The following is a 16336-nucleotide window of genomic DNA, read 5'->3' on the forward strand; positions in this document are numbered from 1 at the left end:
GTCGGCGCGGAGGCCGGCGCCCCGAGCTGCCTCCGCCCCAGCCCCGCGCCCCGCCGCGGCGAGGAGGCCCAAGACGCACCCCCGGCCCTCGGGCTGCCCACCCTGAGGCCGCTCGCATCCCCGGGCCGGGCCCGGCGGCCCCGCTCCTCCCTTCCGTCCGCGCGTCCGTCCGAGCGGCGGCGCCCGGCCGGCTCCCTTAAGCAGAGGCGCCTCCCGCCGCCTCCTCCCCCTCGCCGGTCCCACCCTCTCAGCTCGCTCCGGCGAAGTTTGCGCGTCAAGCCCCCGGAGTGGAGCCAGGGCGAAGTCGGAAACGCAGCCACCTATGGAGAAGCCGGCCGGCTGGCCCCGGAGCACCAACGGGCGGCGTCACCGTAGGGCCTTCCCGCCCGGGGTCCGACCTGGGGCGCAGGGCCCGGTTCAGGGAGCACTTGGATCTCCGCTCGCGGGCGGCCGCGCGGCTGTCAAAAGCATGAATGGGAAACCGCCGCCGAGCGGAAGCCTGGCGTGGAGGAAACCGCTGGCAGGCGAGGAAATGCGGCCCAGGTGCAGTCCCAGGTGTCGGCCCTAAGCCCACCACGGGAGGTCACAGCGTGCTCCCGGGGTATTTGAGCTCGTCCAGCAAAGAGGAGACCATGAAATCAGTGTAAAATGGAGTGGAGGAGAGAGAGACCGAGGCGAATCCATTTACCTGTTTTGGAGACACTACCCCAAATTTCTTTATTTCCCTTTCCAATGCTCCTGGAAGTGATTCATTCGCCCCGCACCCCCCCCCCCCAAATCTAGTTTAGTTTTAATTCAAGCCGTTGGTCTCCCTCTTTATGATTGTCTTTGCCTGGGCAGGGAGGGAACCTAAGGTTTAGGTGTAGGTACAGCATTCCTAGAAAATACTGTTTTCTGTTAAATATTGTTCACTAAATTAAGCATTGGCCCACAAAACTTATTAGCACCCCTCCCCAATACACAGACTGCGCGCAAAGCTTTTGCTCAAGTGATGGGTAAAGATGATAAAATAAAGGGCTACTTAATGAACTAAAGCACCTGAAACATTTGAAACAGTAGCAGACCACAACAAGCACTTTCGATTAAGTGTTCTTATCATTACTCTTCCTTCAAACTGATGTGAAAATCTGCAGCCTGAGACATGACAACAATGATTTTAATCATGTTTCACATAGCAGTAATAACAGCACTCCTGAGGCACGTGTGTCATAGCTGCTTGCCTAGAGGTGCTTTCTTTAGGTGGGGAAAAAGCGGGCTTATTCAGGTTTTTTATCCAGAACACCTGGCGTCATAGAGGCGGCCAACTTCTCTGCTAAAGAAACAAAGTCCAACTCTCAGAAACATAAAAAATGTTTAAAAAGAAGAGTAAAAATAAGGAAATGTTATTGCAGCCTGAACTCAATGCAGGGCTCCTGTAGAAAGTGCTTGTTTTGGGTTCAAAATTTAAAGGCTTTAGTGAAAAAAATTAAAAATAAAATATATATACACACAAATATATGAATTTATTTTTTAAATATTTAGAAATAAGTGCGTACATTTTTTCCTGGATTGCATGCAAACAAAAGTTCCCCAAAACTATGGATGCTTCCTGTCCTTATCTAAGCAGAAAAAACAGAATAAACAAAAATGGTAGAAATGACTGGTAGGATTAAAAAACATATTTCTAGGGATTCCCTGGTGGCGCAGTGGTTGGGAGTCCGCCTGCCGATGCAGGGGACGCGGGTTCGTGCCCCGGTCCGGGAAGATCCCACGTGCCGCGGAGCGGCTGGGCCCGTGAGCCATGGCCACTGAGCCTGTGCATCCGGAGCCTGTGCTCCGCAACGGGAGAGACCACAACAGTGACAGGCTCGCGTACCACAAAAACAAACAGACAAACAAAACACATATTTCTAAAGCTTTAACTTCCTACATAAGAGCATCAATGAGAAAAAAAAATGCATAGGTAAAACATAATTCCCTTAGTAATAAGGTTCCTAACTCTTAACCAAGGCCCTCAATCTTGGATGTCACCAATGCAGACCTTCAATTTTTCATTCATCCAAATCACTGAAAAATCTGTAGAATTACAGAAATACATAAAAACACCTAACTTTTTGGTTTTCTGAGATTAAAGTACACAATTTATGAATTGTTTTGAATTTTCTAATTCTACATTTAAGGGAAACAAAAATTTGAATTTTAAGGCATTTGGAGCCGCCATTAAAAAGAAAAGCTTAGGGCCACCCAGCTATATAGGTACAAAAGACAGCGTGCCTATTGAGTACAGCCCTTCTGATCCCTGAGAGTAGAGGGTGAGAATGAAAATAAGGGGAAGAATGGCAAACATGAAGTACAGTCCTACTTCCTCAAGACACTGCTTGATTTCCCCCTTTTTACATGTGAAAATACTTCAAGATTCACTAATATGACTTCAAGCCAATGGGGGTCAATATGGCAATTTATAATATTTCAACTTCTGTCCTTATTCTTGTTTCATACCTTTTTCCCCCATTTTTTGATTGGTTTAATAAAGAAAACACGACAGGTCTTAGAATAAAAAATACTAAATATCCTCTTAGTATTATGATAGTTATTAAGAGAAATTGTTACTAATAGCAGCTATCAATTATTGGGCACCTACTAGATGCCAAGCATTGCTGTAGGTACCTTTTTGCATTATCTCTATTAATATTCTCAATTGTGTAGGGTAGGAGTTGTATTACTATTTACAGATAAGGAAAATGAGGGAGGGCTCCGGAGCCAGTCCCTATGAATTTTTTCTGGGTTCATATACTGGGTCTTTCACTTACAAACTGTGTAACGTAAGCAAGTTACCTAATTTACTTGGACCTCAGTTTCCTAATCTGTAAAACAGAGATAAAGCCAGGTTTCTGAGGATTGCATAAAAAGATCCATGAAAAGTACAAAATAACACAAAACAAACACTATAAACAAGTATCTTATATCACACGGAGCAATTCAGATCTATTCTCATCTAAGAAATGTATTACCAAGTTGAAGAAGATGTGAGCACCAAGAGAATGACAGGCAATTCCTGGCCATCTCCCTACCAATTCTCTTCTGCTGCAGCCAATGCATTTTACTACATTCTCTTCACCCATGAGAAAGTCCTAAACCCTTCCAGAACATGCAGTTTCTGATATCCATAGTTGGTTTGGGTTTCTCAACAGTTTGAATGAGTCACCAACAAAAGCCAAAACTGCTAGCTGAGAAAGTACAGTTGTCTGATACTCAAATCTGGGCAAGATTTAAAAAGTGTTCTTATACAAAGGGCACTCACTCTCTATATAAACAAGAGTACAACAGAAACTCAAACACTTGGTTTTATAATAAAGAACCTGATGACTTCTTAACCTAAACACCCCTCCTCTGCACCCAAAAAATATTTTAAAACATGAATAATACAATTTACATTCATTTACTATAATTATTTTCATGTAATAGCATTCCTTGTATGCTATCAATCAGTTCTCCTACCAGTGTACTTCTGATGATGTCCTATAGTTCTGAAGATCTTCACCATCTGTCTGTACAGATAAATGATATGTTTTCTAAGGTTTGAGTAATGAGGATTCAATTTATCAAACCGTTCCTGCTCGCCTACCACATACCAGGCACTCTGCTAGGCACCAGAGTAAATACAACATAGTAATTTCACTGAGGATGTGAGAAGAATGAGAAGTAGGAGAAATTTTTTAATTTAATTTTAATCAAAATGCTCTTATGGAAAAAGCTGTCACCACCAATTAGACTGTATGTGGCTTAAGAACTAGGCCGTCAGAAGTGAAATGCTGCCAAGTTCTGAGTATTTCATCCCTTCCAGGGATGTATTTAAAAGGTGGCCTTACTTCACCATCCAAATTTAGGGATGTTCCCAGTAGGTGCCAGGGTAACAAGGTCTCTCTTTACAAAAAGGATTCTTTGCACAGCAGATTCACTTGTAAAATGCTTTGTTCAAAGGCCAAAGGCATCACTAAATGCAAAACAAAACAAAACAACAGCAACAATAACAAAATCTTTAAATTCGGTTTAATGTAAAATGGCTGAAACTGTCCAAAACTTGCCTAAGATGCAAGACCCCACACAACCAGCCTTTTTATTTGGAAAGAACAACCAGTCCCAACACAACATTTTAATAAACTTGAAAACCAGCAACTACAGTATATTTATGTGTGCAAATTACAGGGTTGATAACAGAGATTCTCCATTATCAACCCCAAAGGACTGCAGTCATTTGAGTAAAAAGAAACTTGGAACCACTAAATTAGGAATGTGTTGCCTTGAGTTGCATTATCTCCTCCTAAAATTGGCTGTGCCTTTGTTCATATCCTCTCTCCCTCCTCTGACCACACCTCTCTCTTTCCTTCTTCTGGAGACAGAGCCAGGGCTCTCTTCTGTATAAGGGGTATGGCAGGCAAGGCCCCTTTTTAACTGTGCTCCCTCTAGTGAAATACCTTACAGCCTGTTATGAATACATCAGTATTCCAGAAGGGGGAGAACAGTGGAAGAAATTTAACTGATCAGCTCAGTGGCTAGAACTGCTGACAATCAAGTGCGAAATTAGGAATAATAAGGAGAGTTGCAAAAGCAAAGGCTAAAAGATGAAGGTAATTATCTTTTTAAAGACTTAACCTGTATGCATAGTCATTCTATAAACTGTGTCATTTGCCCAAAAGTTCAAAGCTTTGAATTTTTGGTTTGTTTTCTTAATCATATGTGTGTAGCTACATACAAATTCTCCCAAAGAATCATTCACCAGTGATAGCAAACCGCTTGAAAAGAGAGAAAATTTAACAATACACATATAAAAGGTATTAACATGTAACTTTAAACTGAATAAGGCCCAAATGTTTCTAGGAATTTAATACTGGCCTGTAATTTTGAACGACTGACAAATTTCATTTAAAATCTTCATTTAAAGCCTTCAGGTTAAAGAGTATTTTTTAAAAAGAGAGAGAAAGGATTAAGTTATAGGAAAGGAATGGAAGAAATAGCTAAGTGGACTAACATTTAGCTATAAAAAGCGGCTGACTGTATAGTCATAGTTCTAGCGCACTGCCTCAGATGCACTAAAATGCAAAGATTAAACACACTGTTAAAAATAATTCCCTATGTCACCTTGGTACCAATCAGCTTTCACTGAAGTGATTGGTAAGTATTACCATCTTATGGGCCCAGCAGAACAGGTGTTCTAGAGCCAATATGCCCAGGCTGAATCCCAGTTCTACCACTTATTTACTGTATAACTCTGGGGAAATTTTGACTTCTCTGTGCCTGTTTCCTCATTTATAAAATGATGTGGGACTTCCCTGGTGGCGCAGTGGTTAAGAATCCGCCTGCCAATGCAGGGGACACGGGTTCGATCCCTTGTCCAGGAAGATCCCACATGCCATGGAACAACTAAGCCTGTGCACCACAACTACTGAGCCTGCACTCTAGAGCCCACGAGCCACAACTACTGAGCCCATGCACTGCTAGTACTGCATCCTGCGAGCTCTAGGGCCCGTGCTCCACAACAAGAGAAGCGACCGCAGTGAGAAGCCCGTGCACCGCAATGAAGACTAGCCCCCACTCACCGCAACTAGAGAAAGCCCGCGCGCAGCAACAAAGACCCAACAAAGTCCAAATAAATAAATAAATAAATAAATAAATATGATGTAAAATAGGAGTATCTACTTTATGAGGAAAATTAAGAAAGTTAATAGTGCAAAAGTACCCTACCCTAGAGCTATCATTTCTAGCACCATGCCTGTCACATAAGAAGCCCCAATTCTAATCTAGCCATGATATGCTAGCAGATCATTCTTGCAGGGTAAAGCATGGCGTTAGTTTGTCAGTCCTTGCTCTAACACTTTCAGGGGCTCAGCACTGACCACTGAACTCAATAAAAACTTTTCTGCTAGCACTCCAGGCCCTCTCCAGTTGGCCCCAGGCTCAGCTCTACCACATCTACAGTGTTCCCTCTTGCAGGTACCCTGCAGTCCAGCCCAAATGACCAATTCATAGTTTTGAATATGTTCCCCCTCCAGATGCCAGCTCTCAAGCCTTTGTTCATACAGGCCACGCCATCTGTAATACTTCCCTCCCTTGGCTGAAATCCTACTGTTCAGTCACGTTCCCCCTCAAGTTCCATTTCCTTAACAAAATCTTTCCTGATCTCTCACACTAAGCTCATAGGAACTCATCCCCACTTCTACATCTAAATCTAAATTGGACTTCCTGGACTAGGGTTAAGAGTATATGCCCTGAAATCAAGGTGGCAATGAGATATATGCTTAGTCTCCCAAGGATTAACAGTTTGCATTCCAACATAAGGGTGTCATTTGGAACATGGAACCCACCTCCTCACAAACCATAAGCTGTGCAATGTCCAGGTCCCCAAGGTGGTCAGCAAAATGCCTTAGGGCTGAACTCTGTGTGTTAGTACAAGAAGGAAGGAACAACACAGCTTTTTCTTCCCCCTTTCTGCAGCAAAGTTCCAGTCCTAAGTAAAGACACAGATCTAGCAAACACAATCCACCTAACTTTTCCACATTCTTTGTGTACACCCTGATCCAGGAACCCATCTGGGTTTGTACTGCTTCCCCAAAGGCAGACTGTTCCACAAAGGCTTGCATCCCCTTTCCACCTGTAAAATAAAACCTTTCAGGTCTTGGTAAAGATAGATGGCATGCAGATTTTACTACATTTCACTAACATGTGAATGAATGACTATGAATGAATACAGTTCCCTATCTTCAACTCCCAACCTAAACACATATTTTCTCAAAGGGCGAGACCTGAACCCAAATGACTCTCCAGATTTCAGGGTCCCTAAACCTTTCTTCCCAGAAACACACAAGTACTTCACTCCCATGGCCTCTCTGATTTTAAATGGCACCACCTATGACTCACGGCAAAGTTTTGACCTTTTATTTTAACCTATTTAAAACTCTCTTTTGACATAAAACCTGCAGGACCCAGAGACCATGATCTTCTTCTCCGCTTTCTACTGCATCCTCCTCTCCACCAAACTGCTCGAAGTGAAGGAACTTCAGGAGCCGAAAAGGTGAACCAAAACAAAACCACTACTGGTAGGAAATCTATCTTTGCTGCTTTCTAGAGCTTCTTGCCTCCACTTCAGAAAACAGGGATCTTCACAAAACATTAGGATTTTTCCAAATAGTTTATGGGGGAAGTGGCAGCACAGCAGCAAGCACAAGTGGATGATTAGAAGGCTGGAATCCAACTTACCAAGTATTTCTTACAAAACAGAGCCAAATAGATAAACTGGACTTCATCAAAATCATTACATTTTTTAAAAAATCATTAAACTTTTGTGCTTCAAAGGACACCCTGAAGGAAGTGAAAAGAACCCACAGAATGGAGAAAATTTTTGCAAATCCAATATCTGATAAGGGACTTGTATCTAGAATGTATAAAGAGCTCTGACAACAACAACAACAACAAAAGACAAAGAATCCAATTTTTGCAATGGGCAAAGGATCTCAATAGACATTTCTCCAAAGGAGATAATGCAAATGACCATCAAGCACATGAAAAGATGCTCAACATCATTTGTCATTAGAGAAATACAAATCAAAACCACGAGATACCACTCCACACCCACTAGGATGGCTAGCAAGGAAATAAAAACAAACAAAAACAGAAAATGACAAGTGTTGGTAAGGATGTGGAAGAACTGGAATCCTTCTACATTGTTGATGGGAATATAAAATAGTGCAGCCCCTGTGGAAAACAGTTTGACAGTCTTTCAAAAGGTTAAACAAACAAATACAATATGATCCAGCAACTCTACTTCTAGGTATACACTCAAAGAACTGAAAACAGGGACTCAAAGAGATACTTGTATACCAATGTTCATAATGGCATTGTTCACAAAGCCAAAAGGTGGAAGCAACCCAAGTGTCCATCAACTGAAGAATGGCTAAGTAAAATGTGGTATAGCCACACAATAGAGTATTATTCACCCATTCAAAGGAATGAAGTACTGATACATGCTACAATATGGATGAACCTCAAAAACAAGCTAAGTAAAAGAAGCCAGACACAAGAGGCCACATATTATATGATTTCATTGATGTGCAATATCCAAAATAGGCAAATTCACAGAAACAAAGCAGAGCAGCGGCTTCCAGGGTTTGGTGAGAGGGGAGGATGGAAAGTGACTGTTTAATTGAAACCATGTTTCCTTTGGGGGTGATAAAAATGTTTTAGACCTAGATAGAGGTGTTGTCTGCACAACATTGTCAATATACTAAAAATGATTAAAGTGGTAAATTTGTGGCATTTAAATTATATCTCAATAAAGCTTTTTTTTTTTTTTTTTTTTGCGGTACGCGGGCCTCTCACTGTTGTGGCCTCTCCCGTCGCGGAGCACAGGCTCCGGACGCGCGGGCTCAGCGGCCATGGCTCACGGGCCTAGCCACTCCGCGGCATGTGGGATCTTCCCAGACCGGGGCACGAACCCGCATCCCCTGCATCGGCAGGCGGACTCTCAACCACTGCGCCACCAGGGAATCCCAGGCTATTTTTTTTTTAAAGCCAACATTAAACTCTGGAAAATTTCACACAAAATTCCAGATTGACTTCTCTTGAAAAATCTCTATGATCTCACACCATTGGCCACAGGGTTCCTCATAACAACCATCAGTTGGAGCTGAAACTGGTCCTGGAGCCCATTTCTGCTACTGCCTAACCATGGACCATAACAGGACACATTTTGTCTCTGCCTCAGTTAGCTTCTCTGTAAAAGGAGGATCAAAACAGTATCTACCTCATCAAGTTGTTACAAGGAGTGAGTGAATTAATATGCTTAGAAGAGCGCCTGGCAAATAGTTAGGGCTCATTAAGTGTTAGCTACTTTTACATTTTACGATACCTCATTTTCTTCGTAATAGAGGTAAATGGCATTTGCTTTTCAATTTTTTTTTTGTTTTTAGAAATGAAAGTCTAGCATATAATGTAGCAATCCAGAAGAAAGAAGTAGAAAGACAGCCAAGATGTAAGTTTTTTAAAAGTGACATGCAAAATACTATGCATAATATGTGCCTGTTTTTGTGAAAATGTAATAATGACGATGACGGTAAGTCTATTCACAGAAAACAGTCTAGATAGCTCTGGACTTATGGGTACTAGGGAGGGAAGGAATGTAATTATTATGCGTTTTATTGGGGTTTATATAATGTTTAAATTTTTTCCAGTTTTACTGAAATATAATTGACACATAAGATTGTATATGTTTACAGTATACAATGTGATGATTTGAGATACTTGAGATAGATATATAGATACGGAGATATATATATATATATATATATATCTCAAAACAATTACCACAGTAAGGTTAGTTGACATATCAATCACCTCACATAGTTACCTAATGTTTTTAATAACAAACATTTATAATCAGGAACTATAATAAGCATATTCTTTAAAAGATGAAGAAACTCTAAATTAATTTTGTTTGCGACTTCCATGAGATTATCATTAAATTCCACGAGGTGAGCAGCAATAGCACGGATTAATAAAGCCAGAGGCCGCTTGCCTTGCTTTGAATCCCAGAGGCTGCGATTCCCAAAGCACCATCCTCTCTTCAGCTTCCTTCTTACTTAGGGAGTACACACTGCTATGTTTTACAGCTGCTAACAGAAGAGAGTCTAAACTGCTTGCCTGGCAGCCAACAACTTTCACTATCTGACTCAACATCCTTTTTTTCTAGTTTTATCATCCATCACGCCCCCTTACAAAGACTCCACTCCAGCTAAACAAGACATAAAATACATATCCTTCAAATACTTTTCCACATGCCATCCTTTTTTTTTTAAATTGAGGTAAAATTCACATAACATAGAATTCACCATTTTAAAGTATACAACTTAGTGACATTTAGTACAACTACAATGTGGTGCAATCATCATCACTATTTTGTTCCAGAACATTTCATCACCCCAAAAGGAAACCCTGTACCTGTTAAGCAGTCACTCCCTGTCTCCCAACCCTCCCACAGCCCCTAGAAACCACATCTGTTTTCTTTCTCAATAGATTTGCCTATTTTGGATATTTCACAATGTTGAAACCATACAGTATGTGACCTCTTGTGTCTGGCTTCTTTCAGTTAGCCAGGTTTTCGAGGTTCACCCATGTTGGAGCATATATCTGTAATTTTTTCTACTTTATGGCTGAATAAAATTTCACTGTGTGGATATACCAGTTTGTTTATCCATTCATCAGGTGATGGACGTTTGGGTTCTTTCCACCTTTTTGCTACTGTGACTAGTTACATGCCATTATCTTTTCCCTTCCTTCAGCTTCATGTGCTAATCAAAATCAAGGTTTCATGTGAGTTTCAAGTAAACTCTGACCTTCCCCAGCTTAGCCTGGCCCGAAGTCCTCACCTTTTTTTGACTTCCTTTATCACTTCTATACCCAAGGTAGCAAACTGTCACCACGTGGCAGAATCCCACCGACTTATTTAGGTGGACTCAAACTGTTTTCTTAAATTGCTAACTTTGAAAAAAAATCAAGAAAAGTCATTAAAGTTAAGATTTCAGTTCCCTTAAAATTTTGAAAGGTCTGGGTTATTTTAATAACCACAGTTTAACTGCTTTCACTGCTTTTACCCTTGCCCTCTATATCCTATCTCAATATAGGGGCCAGAGTGGTTTTATTAAAACAGAAGTCAAATCAATGTATTTACTTATTACATTTGCTACCTACTATCTGTTTCTTCTTATTAAAAGGTAAGCGCCACAATGGCAGGGACTTTGTCCCTTTGATTTACTAATTAATTCCAAGTGCCCGGAAGAGCACAGCATATAAGTAGGCACTCCATTAATAGCTGTTGAATGGATTTTGGGCCTAAGATCAGCTGGCACTGAAAAGGTAAGCCCTTTGAGATTAGTCATGAATTTAACAGTTTCTCACAGTTCCACCTGGACCATTTCATTCCTCCACAGGTCTGACCCCTGCAGTCTTGAGTTGCGATACTTCTTTACCCCCCTTGTCACTGGCTTCCTGGTATCCTACTATAGTTGACTTTTCATCGGAACAGTATTCAAAAAGGGTAAGTCATAATTATAGTCTGTGAAAATCACCTCCTATTCTTCTCTTTTCCTCCTCAAGGATAATCCTTCTACATGTAGTAGAAGCTCAGTAAACAGTTATGTACTAAAGAGGTCCTTTGGCATATTTCTGTCAAATATGTTTCCTCTCTACCTTCACCTCCCACTCCCTCATATCCCACCACTGCCAGTTGCTGACCACCATCTAGGAAAGCCCTGCTTCTTGCTTCTCTGGCACTTTCTAGACATTCCACAGTGAATGCCATCCTCTGTGATGACTCTGATGATCACTGAAAGATACCTCTGCATTGCTGGCCTTTCAGCTTTGGGCTGGAAAATTTTAAGGGCCTATTTTGAAGGTGGAGACTTCGGAGCTGCCCAGTCCTGTTCTTCTAAACACCTTAACAAAACGGCTACATCCTTCTACAAGCTCCTGTTTCTGTTTGGTCACAGTCAAAATGTTATCTTTGCAGATGCAGGTTCATGTTGTCCAAAATGTTTCCATCTTTGCTACAGATGCCTAAAACCTGACTGAGGCATTGCATTTGTTGCCTAAATATGTAAGTTGATCAATTTCAGAGGCTGAAACTCCTTTGGTCTTTCCTGTTTGGATTCTGTTCAGTTTTATCCTTCAATGACTCATCATAAACTACATCTTAACTTGGAAGCCCCCCTCATTCCTTTCAAGAGTAGATGGGAGGATGCATCATTTTTTTTTTTTAAATAAAAACACCTTCAGAAATTTTTCTTCTTTTTTCCCATTATATGAAACTTACCACCCTCCTCCCCAAATAGTAAATGAAAATAGTGAGTATGTAGTGAGGAACTCAATCAATGGTGGCTGCTATTTTTGTAATGACCTGGGACTGCTCATGAGCAGAGCAGGCAGGCTGGGCAAAGGCACTGGGCCCAGAAAGTGCACCTGAAGTTCTCCGGTCTGTTTTACAATTTCCTTAGGATCTCCCCTGCCCTCAGCAGCTGGGTCTACATTGCTTGTAGAGAGAAGAAAACAGGAGCCTGACAAAGTGGAACAGGACAAAAATGCAAGAGCACATCTTCAGACAACTTCACAGGAAAAGGTGAATATGGATTGGGGGGGGGGGGAGGGCGGTGCGGGTTCCCATCTCCAAAGTATTCCAAAAATTTTAATGAATTTGGGGGAGGGAAGGTTATTTAGCAGATTTTATTTTGACAAACATCTAAAAAATTATCATCCTTTGGTAAAACTCAAACTCCATTATAATCAGAGGCAGTGCAGCATTTACTCAGCTGTGCTATGCTGAAAGAACCAGTTACCTTTTCTTTGGAGGGCAGGCCAAAAATCCTGATCGATTTACCAGTGGATCTTCATCTGCTGTGATTGTAGAAGCTCCTTCTTCTTAATTTTGTTCAGACCTACAAAAAAAGAAAAGGGGCAAAGCGATGAAACAATGTATAAAATTAATCAGAAATCTACAATTTCACTAGTTGCCAGATGTCCCCAAATTATATGTGTTTAAAATGTCGAAGTGTTAAAATTCGAGTCACTTTACCAATTTTACAACAAATGCAATTCAAATTTTTTTTTTTACAATGAACTTATTTGGCTATATTTATACAATAAACTAAGAACAAACAACTATTCAATATGTACATAGAGTCAGCCTCCTGGGGCTTAAAATCATTGTGTGTAAATTTGCCACTAATGAGTTTTCACTTAATTTTTAAAATGGCTATTCAGAAAGCCTGCTCCTATGAAACCTGTCAGAATCACAGATTTTAACACACACATGACACACGGAGTGAGAATATTATTTGGAAAGCTCTCTCCGTCCTTTATCATTCAGCAGTTTATAAAAGCAATTCATAATAGTACAAAACAGGAAACAAAAACTCAATTAAACCATCTTCCTAAAAAAAACACAAAGAAATTACCCGTTCCCTTATCTGCATATTTTTGTACATATGCATTCATACATATTTCAGGTAGAATGTGGGTACTACTCAAATTAATTTGGGGAAGAGCATTAAGTTATAGAATCAAGGGATTGGAGATTAACAAACCAGAGTTAGAAATTAAGCTGGTTTTCAAGTTTGACATGAAGCAGGACGGAAAAAACAGCAAATATGGGCAATGACACAGCTATGGAACAGATGCTGTCCAAGTATATAAAGCACAAGGCAGGCTGATTTCATATGAAAAATTCACTAGTGATACACTTCTCTTCCTATAATCCTCACTGGCCATACACCAAGGCTCTGCTCAACTTTTATTATCACGTACTCTAAGATGGCAAATATTTCTATGGTTTCAGGTGTCAATAAAGCATCTTCCAAAGTCAGTGGATGAAATTCTATGCCATGTTTGAACATTTTTTCATAATTACCTTTATTGGCTTTTAAGTTATTCCTGGATCATATCCTTCCCCTCTCCCTTTTTTAAACAGTCTGTTTTATTCACCCACAAAATGTTACTCAGCAGTGTAATCATTCAGTAAAGTAATCATTCCTACAATCTTTATAAGCCAGCTGTTTCTCTTTCTCAGATTTCTAATTGCTTCCCAGTCTCCTATCTTTTAAAAATTTTCTCTGATTTCCATTTCAGTCTTCCTTTTCTGTGCCTTATTTCCAATAAAAGCCACTATCTTGTTTAACATGTCTGTCCTGAGCCAAAATTCATTTCTTTGCATTCTAAACATTTTACGGCTATGCAAAATCACTCAAAGGAAGCTACAAATTCCCAGGATAGAGGCAGCCAATAAAGATGTTATGTTACAGATAACCACCTCTTTGACAGTGATTCATTCAAGGTAGGCTGGAGATGCAGATACAACAACACCGGCAACATGTGTGCTTGACCCTACTTCTCTAAGTCAAGCTAGTTTTCAGTTTTCCATCAGAACACTTCAGCCATATCTCCAAAGTATCCAAGGAAGTCATCAGAGTGCTATGAAATCTCCCCCAAGATAGTGTTTGCCGTTAAAAGAATTCACCATTTACTAGCCTGAATACTGTAAAAATGCTTTAAGAGAAACCCTATTCTGAGAGAAAAATGGTAGTGGCAGTTACTAAAAATAAACATTTAAAAATAGTAACTTTTCTACTTAGAATAGGGGTCAGAAATCTTTCTTTAGTAGGAAAAAAACAACTATCACACGTTTGTATATATTCTTTCATTTTATCTTCACAATAACACTGTGCTCAAAAGAGCTGTTATTTATGATCTCCATTTTACTAGTGAGGAAACAAACTGAGAGAAGGTCATAATTTGCTCAAGATAACCCAGAAAATAAATGGTTTGAAACTGGAACCAGAATGGAGGCCTTTGGTGCTATTTAGTTCCCTTTCCAGTATACCAAACTGCCTAAACAGCAACTTAATTTTGTTTTGCGAAGAGAAAGAAATAATTTAAAAGGAAGACTGGAGAACATTTTCTAACAATAGAAACATAAAACTTGATAGCTTTTACTCATTCACCACCTACTATGTAACAAGCATTCAACAAATACAATTTTTTAAAAGATTTTTTAAATGGCAGCCCATTAGAGGTGGGAGAGGACATGGAAACAAGAAGAAAGAAAAGACCTAATTTGAATGTTCCCCAAAGTCCTGACAGGCATAAATTTAATTTATTTACTCTTTTTTTAAATTTTTGGTTGCAGGGTGGAGGACGGAGCTTGTAAAAGATGGCTTTCTTCTAGAGTAGCTGCCTAGCCCATAGTGACCCTTTTTGTAAGCACCATATAACCCAATGCCAAGTAATGCTTGTACTATGAAACTCCAAACTCCTCTCTTGTTTTGGTGAAAGCTGGACACATGACCCAAACTGAGACATTCAATTCGTTCTCCTGAGAACTAGAAATCGGGATGAGGAGGGTCTACTCTGGCCTACGCTGTAAGCTCCCCCATGTGCTCTCAGTCTCTAGGAAAAAGCCAGTCAGCAAAGACTGACGAATGAACATGCTGCTCAGAGGAAATCAGCCCCAGGAGGCCCTGAAGCCCCACAGGACAGAAAGGGAAACAGTCTCTGCCCAAGGGGTTCTAGGGCTTTCCTGTCCCACGTACAGTCTCCCAGAGGACCCAAGCACATCCTTCTGTAGGGTTTTTAAGAATCCCCTGGACCTGAAGGGTAAATGCCCGCCCCCCAATCAGAGCTTGAATTTTTAGGTATTGATTTCTGATAACCGCAACAAAAATAATCTTGCTCAAGACAGTAAAACTTCTGTACCAAAACTAAATAAATAAATAAAAGGGCAGATATCAGCAGAATTTGATATAAAAGAAGATCCTGTGGAATGCCCAAGGGTTCGGAAAAATCCTCTCATTAACTTTAAACAGCGAAAAGCCCACACTGTTACATGGGCACTGTTTTATCAACTTTAACAAAGAAAATGACTTATTTTCCAGGAGTAACTTTTCTACGTCCTTTTAAGACTCTGAGACCCTTGCTGCAATTTATGGCATAATCTGGATCACTTCTTGTTATATAATTGAGTCTATCAAAATTAAGCCCTAACCATGATAGAGCAAAGAAAATACAGGCTAAACTGAGTTGGTCCTGTTTTTAAGCACAGCAGTATACACTTTCTTTTTATTTCCTAAACTTTCTTAAATTCTAGGCAAACCATGGAGCTGCAGTGTGAGAATGTACCTCAGGTGCTTGCAGAGGCTGTGAAAGGGAAGAGAAAGGTGGGCCCAACAAGGAGGGCAACACAGGTTTTGACTTGATTCTATCTTCTAAGCTGGAGGTGAGGGAAGGCGGACTCCTCTCTCCGTCTCTCTAGACAGGTTTACGCCAGCCGGTTTATCTATTCAATGAAAACGTGTGGAGCACGTGCCCCATGCCAGGCTCTGTGCCTTGCGAGCACCAGAGCCAGGAGTGTATCCACTTGAGCTGCCTAACTCCCAGGTTACACATTTTTCTCTCCACTCTGACTCTCACTGCAAACAAAGAACATGGGCCTAAAATAGTTCACTTTTTTGTCTGTTTGCTTGGTGATCTTAGGGGGAGAAAAAGGGAATTTTGTTGTTAATATTTAAAAGGTAGGAAGATTCACTTAAAATTCCATATTTCCGCTTTCTCTTTGAAGGTCCAAAAATTTGGCCACTGAGGCCAGCTCTCCTACATGTGGATAATTGGCTGATGCCGCGTCGTGGGCTACCTCTTGTCAGTGGGCATGTACTTCCCAAAGTACACAGCTTGGCCACATCACTTATTTTCCTTCCAGGCCTGTCTCCCGTAGGCAGCCAAGCTTGTGACACTGAGCCTTTGTCATTTTCCGAAGTCTCTTCTC

The 16336-nt window shown here is 40.8% G+C and overlaps 1 protein-coding gene and 1 long non-coding RNA gene across 2 annotated transcripts in view; both read right to left on the bottom strand.

Moving 5' to 3' along the window:
• The window catches only part of ATXN7 (ataxin 7), a 92576-nt gene extending 92404 nt beyond the window's left edge, over nt 1–172 (bottom strand). The window contains 1 exon segment of the mRNA XM_024123753.3: nt 102–172. The gene's annotated coding sequence lies outside the window, so the exon portion shown is untranslated.
• Nucleotides 173–12040: 11868 nt separating this feature from the next.
• The window catches only part of LOC114484315 (uncharacterized), a 29665-nt gene continuing 25369 nt past the window's right edge, over nt 12041–16336 (bottom strand). Inside the window, exons 2-3 of the long non-coding RNA XR_003677048.1 lie at nt 12360–12458; nt 12041–12080 (exon numbers count right to left, since the gene is read on the bottom strand). This is a non-coding gene — a long non-coding RNA (uncharacterized lncRNA). The remainder of the gene's footprint in view (nt 12081–12359; nt 12459–16336) is intronic.

This window comes from Physeter macrocephalus, chromosome 18 (assembly GCF_002837175.3).
Source record: "Physeter macrocephalus isolate SW-GA chromosome 18, ASM283717v5, whole genome shotgun sequence".
NCBI lineage: Eukaryota > Metazoa > Chordata > Mammalia > Artiodactyla > Physeteridae > Physeter > Physeter macrocephalus.